Below are 7,210 nucleotides of genomic sequence, written 5' to 3'. Positions count from 1 at the left end.
AACATTTAAATCAGTAGACTTGGGGGAAAACAGACTGCCCTCCATGATATGGATGGGTCTTACCCAACCAGTTGAAGGCCTTACAGAAAAAGACTGACCTCCCCCAAGCAAGAAGGAATTCTGCCTGCAGGCTGCATTTGGATTCCGCAACTCGGCCCTGAGTCTCCAGCCTGCTGGCCTAGCCCATCAGATTTTGGACTTGGAAACCTCCACTATTGCTTGAGTTAATTCTTTAAAATCTCTCGATAGGTAGATGGATAGAGAGGTAGATAGATCGATCAGTATGTATTCACACATACACACATCCCATTGGTTTGTCTCTCTGGAGAACCATGACTAATGCAGACAGGTAGAAATTAGATGTGAATTAGGTAAAGCTCTAGACCCTTAGTACACAAGTTGCTGTACCAGGGTCAGCAACGAAGAGTTGTGATGAACAGGGAGGGCCTGCCCCATACCGCCAGGGTTCTAATGCCAGCTGCTTGACCATGGGCACGTGTCTACATTTTCTAAGACCCTCCCTCCCCAAGAAAAGGAAAAATAAAATCACGTACTTGTTAATAAGGGTGAAATGAAATATCAATACAAAGCAATTCTCACTTTATCATAAATACTGTGACTACGAGAGGGTCACATAGAGTCAAACCTCCAGACTTCTGGAGCACTACTGTTTTCACTGGTCTGGATACCTATGGAAGTGTCCCCTCCTTTGTCTTAGCTGACAGCCAAAAAGACCCCACTTTGAACCTTAAGACGACGAACCCTAGTTCGAACTTGAATTAGAATTCCAATTTTGGCGGAAAGGGTCGTCACATTATTATATTAGGTGCCACGATCGATCATTTTAAGCAGCTAGCGTCCACCTAATTCATTTGAGCTGACGTTATTCTCCTCATCACTGTGGTCAGCAGGCTTCGAGAAATGCCATGCATGCCGCAGGACACTACTGAAGGACCCACCCCTTCCCCAGCCCTCCCAAGAGGCCGTGCTGGGAGGCTGCATGTGTGCACTTGACCCACCAGGCACCCTTGTTCCCGTCATAATGTGATATATTGGTCTGAATACCTGGGTGCCACAGTGCGAGGCGCCATCCAGAAAAAGCATAAGAGAGATGAATAGACGTACCTTGATTTGATAAGCCAAATCAGATTAAACTAATAGCATTTCAGAAACCTTCCTGAATAATATTTTCCTTAGGAACGCACTACTAAACTCAGTTGCAACTTTGCCTGGCTGGAGTTGAGAGGTCACGGCCGGAGAAGCCCGCTGGCGGAGGCAAATGATGATTTGGAGATAACCATGCTTCACGTTGGTGCAGTCGTCTTCTCACAGAGTCTAGAAAGTGCTTTCACATTCGTGGTCTTTTTTATTGTTGCCCTTACAAATATCCCAGGAGAGAGGATGAGGAGCACAGCCTCTGTGGATGGGTCCTTAGGAGAAAGAGCCAGAGAGTTGCTCAGAACCAGAACTTCCCCCACTCTGGCCCTCCTACAGCCCAGGGCTCACCTCTCTGCAGTCCAAGGGGTGGGGACAACGTCTGAAGCCTCCGAGCCTTTCGGGGTTGACCCAAAACAGACAGCAGCTCATACAGTGGCTTTCATTCCCTAGGAGGCCAAGTGAGACAAGCATAATATCTGTGGAAAGTTCTAGAAAATAGTGCCTCTTGCCCACCACATCTCTTGACCCATGCTGAGCTCCCTCTGGGGAGGATCCAAGCAAGGGATTCCTTTGCGGTCACCCTCAGCACCACCTCTGTCTCTCACTTTCTTAAGCTTAAAGGGAACATAGTCACACGGGAGGATGTCCAGATCAGTCAGGATTGGGAGGGGAGGGGCAATCATTACATTTGAGGAAGCATTGATGGCACCGGGAAAATCTAATGTCAAGAAGAATTAGGGCAGGGATGATAGGGTTTGTAGCACTTCAGGGACTGAACAGGGCAGAGTAGGACCACATGATGGGGAAGCTAAAAACACTCACTATAAGGAAGAGTTTTCCAATGTTCTCTGAACAATGTTCTCTGGAACATTTCCAGTGTTCTCTGAAGAGGAGAAGAGTGAGTTCTCCAGCACTGGGGTGTTCAAGGGGGAGCGCAAGGAGCACCGGGCAGGAAAGTAGTTAAGGAGGATGAGCAGTTAGGTTAGACAAGAAGATCTCAGCTGGGGGTGTTTGTCCCCTGCCAAGGGGACATCTGCAATGTCTGCAGACATTTTGGTTGTCACACTGAGGGGTGCTACTAACATCTAACATCTCGAGGCCAGAGCTCCTATTAAATATCTTACAATGCCCAGGGCAGTCCCTGCAACAAAGAGTCACCTGGTCCCAAATCTGAATAGTGCCGAGGCTGAGAAGCCCTGAAGTCCATACACTGTAAGTCTGGAATCCAGGGTAATGGCTCGATCTCTCCAGTCACTCAGAAGACCATGGAAGGTAATCAGTGAAATACCAGGAGCATCCGGATTTCAAGGAGGATCCCGTGGTAGGATGTTCAAGGAGACAGATCTCAGAAATATCTTTTCAGTTTCAGACATGGTGGGCTGTATTTTGGGACTCTGGCCGTCCCTGCTGTAGCCAAAATGATGAGCCTCTCTGGAAAGCAAGTTGATACTTCTGCCCACTTCCACGAGCGAGCTGGAAGGCGATGTGCCAAAATCCAGAGGCAGGGTGGGATGGGGAGTGGGCAACAGCTGAAAACAAGCAAACAGAGAGGTCCGCAGTGAGATTTCGCCCAAAGGCCTCACAATTAATCCCCAATATCCATTCTAAAATTATTTTTGGTATACTTTTTATGTCTTGAGATGAAACTTACCAAACCCCAGAAAAGTTCTGGAACTACAAAGAAGTCCATTTTTACCAGACCTACCAAACTTAGAGCTTGGGAATCAGAAGGATTTGAGGTCGACTCTTGCTCTGCCAATTACCATCTGGGCGTCGGACAAGACAGTTCCTTTTCCGGGCCTCAGTGTCCACATGTATAAAATGGGATAAATAACATCCATGTCCTCGGACAGCTGGGAAGATGACACGAGTGAATGTACAGACGACCAGGCACGGTGCCTGGTACTTAATAGTTGCTCACTAAGTGGAGCTGAATAGCCTGGGGCATTGGGTTAGGCACTGAACAAGGGAATTATGCTATCTTGAAGCTCACAATGTAAGATAAAAATGAGCTTGCCCTGGGGTCCCCGGGTGGCTGAGTCAGTGGGGCGTCCGCCTTCGGCTCAGGTCATGATCCTGGAGTCCTAGGACCCAGCCTCACATCGGGTTCCCTGCTCAGCGGGGAGTCTGCTTCTCCCTCTGCCCCTCAACTCAGCCCGTGTGCACACTCTCTCTCTGTCTCTCTCAAATAAATAAATAGAATCTTAAAAAAAAATTAGCTTGCCTTAATTATATTTCTCCATCATTAATTAAAATAAATAAGCCGTTGCCAGTCGATAAATACAACATGACCTCATTTAATCCTCTTAACACCAACTCGATTTATAGACAAAGAGACGAGGATGTGGATGCTAAGGGGCTGGCCTGAGGTCACATAGTCGCTCCTGCGTGGCAGAGGCCATGTTAGAACCCACGCACATGCCACACACAACTGCCCTGTTCCCGGCCGTGTCCCTCCTCAGCCTTTCTTCCTTTGTTCTGTCCTAGGCCTGGAAATCTCGGGGCATCTCATTGCAGCAAGACCCGCCCTCAAAGCCTTCACAGACACCAGTGTGTAAATGACCAGTGACAGCCAGCAGAGCCCCTCAACCTTAAGCAGAGTCTCCCTACCTGGACAATGACGGGCAATGATAGAAATGAGCCCTGTTTCCATATTTCAAGAAGTCGCCTTAAAAATATACATTTGCACGAGATGAAGCTGAACAGAGATTAACTAAAAATCAATGTTCCACTGACTGAAGCTGGAATTACACTGATCATCTGTGGTCATACTACTTATTTCAACATGATTAGAAATTCTGATGGACAGTTCCTTAGGTCTTTGGTGAGTGAAAATGGGAAATCTAAGCAATATGGTCTGTTTCGCAATAAAAGGCCCATCCAACCTGAATTCTATGGGAGAAATTAATTCTAAAAATGCCCTTAGTGATGCAATGTCTGGGAGTCACTGGGCTAAAAGGAAAAGCACCAACCGTGGAATATCAGGCACAAGACAACGTGTACCTGAGGGTCTGGGGAGAAGGGCCATGGCGCATGAGACAGTGGGTGCCCATCTGTTCATGCCTTCTTTTCAGGGAACACTGCCCTGCCCTGAGCCCCGTGGAGTGGACACTGCTACGTACGGCCCCATGTGTTCCTCACCCCTGACAAGGGTTGACTGGACATAGTAAGATGTTCTCGATGAAGGAAGCAGTTCATTGATTTACATTTTGGTACAAGCTCCTCTCCTCGTAGAACAGCCCTTTGAGGAGGGGCACACGAGGGAACGGCAGCGGCCCAAGACAGAAAGAGCCTGGGTTCCTGAATACCCGTGTGGAACACGGCTACTTTCCAACTGAGAACATCTGCCCTGGCCTGTAACGAGAAAGAGAAACAGGCCTGCCTTTTGAACCTGGCATCGCACTGTGACGTTTCTTTCTCATAGCAGTTTAGCTTTCCCCTAACTAAGCCAGTGGGCTTAATCATCTCTACCTGGCAGGGTTGTGGTGACGATTTTAAAAGGCATAGAAGAGGGACACTTGGGTGGCTCACTTGGTCGAGTGTCTGCCTTCAGCTCAGGTCATGATCCTGGGGTTCTGGGACGGAGTCCTGCATCAGGCTCCCTGCTCAGCGGGGAGTCTGCTTCTCCCTCTGTCTGCTGTTCCCCCTGCTTGTGTGTTCTCTTTCTCTCTCTGTCTGACAGATTTTTAAAATCTTTAAAAATAAATAAAAAATAAAAGGCATAGAAGAGGTTACCCAGCTAGGATCTGTTCGGGCTCATTCAACACTGGCGGAATCAAACATGGTATGGTTTCTTTCTCTAGCTGGTAACAATCCATTGTCTTTTCTGGTTAGCGGGTAGGACTCAGGCTCTTATATCTGCACGACAGTGTATCCATTCGCATCTATGGAGTCTCTTCTCGGTGCCCAGGACTGGGCCAGGCACTGTGGATGCAGCCCTGAGTAAGACTGACACAGTCATTGCCCTTTTGGGGTGCCAAGCAGGTCACATGTCCACGCCCAAGACTGGGTGCAGACAGCCTGTATGCTGGGATGCTTAGAGGAAAACCAGGAGTGGATGGAGGGACCCAGGTATTCCCTGGCCTGCAAGAGACTCAAGAAACAGCAGTTTGCCTGAATGAGCAGAAGAGTTGCACTCGTAGTACAATTGTTCCTACATTTGAATGTACTTGCAGTGGTTTTTCCATGGTCTCACAGGGGCAAAGCATCATTTAAAGATCCTAAAATAATCTTGATTAAACAAAGGGAAGGAACAGTTTTCTACAACTTAATCCGGAAAGATAAAGGTCGAAAGCTTCTCCGAGGACCCAAAGTCGTAGAAGGCATTTAGACCTGACCATTTCTCAGGTGAGTTGTTCATGCGTCAGATACATACTAAACACTGCTGTGACCCAGCTTCTCTGCAGGAGCACAGGGCGACAAGACCAACAGGAGTTCACGGCCAAGGGGGAGGCAGCAAATCTATGGATGATCACTTGACAGTGGACCGTCTGCTTACTGATGGGATGGAAGCAGAGCCTGGCAAGACAGGACAGGTGGAGTCCAGGCCACGTGTGGACTTTTGCTCTTGATTGTCACTTGGGTCATTCCCTCAGGATAGTAGTAACTGCATTTCTGTGGCTAATAACGTGATCTTGAAATTAGCTTTTTTTTTTTTTTTTTTTTTTTTTTTTTTTACCTTATAGCCAGATACATGCATGGAAATACTCTTCCGAGCCCAAGGATAGTCAGTCATGCAATGCGCCCATGTAATCATCTCACAATGGCACAAACGTAGTGAATCACCCGCTATGTGGAGAAACATGTAGGATTTCAACTTCTACAGTATCGACACCAGAGCTGACAAGGAACACCAGGGACCCACCAGGGACCCACCAGTGAGACAAGGCCCCAGTACTGGTGAGGAAGAGCCCTGCAGGAGCACGCAAACAGCCCCCAGCGCTGCCAGCCTAACCGTGGCAACAGCATCCTCCCAGCCCCTGTTTACCCTCGCGTTGCTCTGGTGTCCATCCCCTTTGTATCCACGGCGTCGGAAACCTCGGGAGTTGGGCCCTTGGCCGTTGTTCACATCTGAGAACAGAAGCAGCAGAGGGACGTTGAGCGACTCTAGAGAGGTGTGTGCGCAGCAGTTTGAGCTTTCCGGCAGACGCAGCCTAGGAAAATCGGCATAAAAGCAGCTTCTTCATGGAAGCAATATGCTTACGAAAGGGGCCAGGTGTATAATAAAATTATTGTTAGCTCTGTTCACATACCCTATCCTTCCCGCTGCGACCTGCATCTCACTACACAAGTGGGCAAGGGCAACTCTGAAATGCCCTTTCCGAGGTGGGATGAGGGTATTACTTATTGGTGATGGTGGTGGTGAGAAGGGGACTCCGTAAGAGGGAGGCGAGTGTCTGTGGACTGGGGCCTCGAGGAGGCAGGTGGTCCACGGAGGGGTAAAGGTGTGAGAGTCCCAAGTCCCTTGCCATCCAGGTTCCATCCCCCCTCCAGCAAAGCCCGGCCTGAAAACGTCGCTCCTCTGTGCTTCTCCCCCCCTCCTCACTGCCCTGCCCTGCCCCACCCCTGGGATCCGGCCGCGGGGTCTCGGCTCCTCCTTATAGGATCTGAAGGCGGCTCACCCGGCAGAACCCCGGGTGACGCTGGGGTGGAGATCGGTGAAATCGTGTTGCCGCGGAGGCGTCGAGGATGGGCAGAATGAATCCGATGTAGGCCGGGCGGACAGGATTACGAGGGCAGGTCGAGAGGGGCAGTGGGCACAGCCCTTCCCTCCCTCGGCCGGAAAATGGATGATTTTCGGGGACTGCTGTCCCAAAGCCCCGGCTCGCTGCAGAGAGACGTCAGAGCGCTCGGGGCCGTGGGAGAAGAGCCCTCCGCCCCCCTCCCCCCCCCCGCGCCCGGGCAGCCGTATAAAGTCGGGGCCTCGTGGAGGCGGCGGCAGCGCGGGCGCGGCGGCGGCGCTCTCCGAGTCCGGGTCCTCGCGCCACCGCTCCGTGGGGAGAGCGCACTCCGCCGGCCTCACCGCGCGCTCCGAGGGCTTCCCGCCGGGACC

The sequence above is a fragment of the Ursus arctos genome, unplaced genomic scaffold (assembly GCF_023065955.2).
Source record: "Ursus arctos isolate Adak ecotype North America unplaced genomic scaffold, UrsArc2.0 scaffold_17, whole genome shotgun sequence".
Lineage (NCBI taxonomy): Eukaryota > Metazoa > Chordata > Mammalia > Carnivora > Ursidae > Ursus > Ursus arctos.
Note: the sequence above shows the minus strand (reverse complement) of the source record.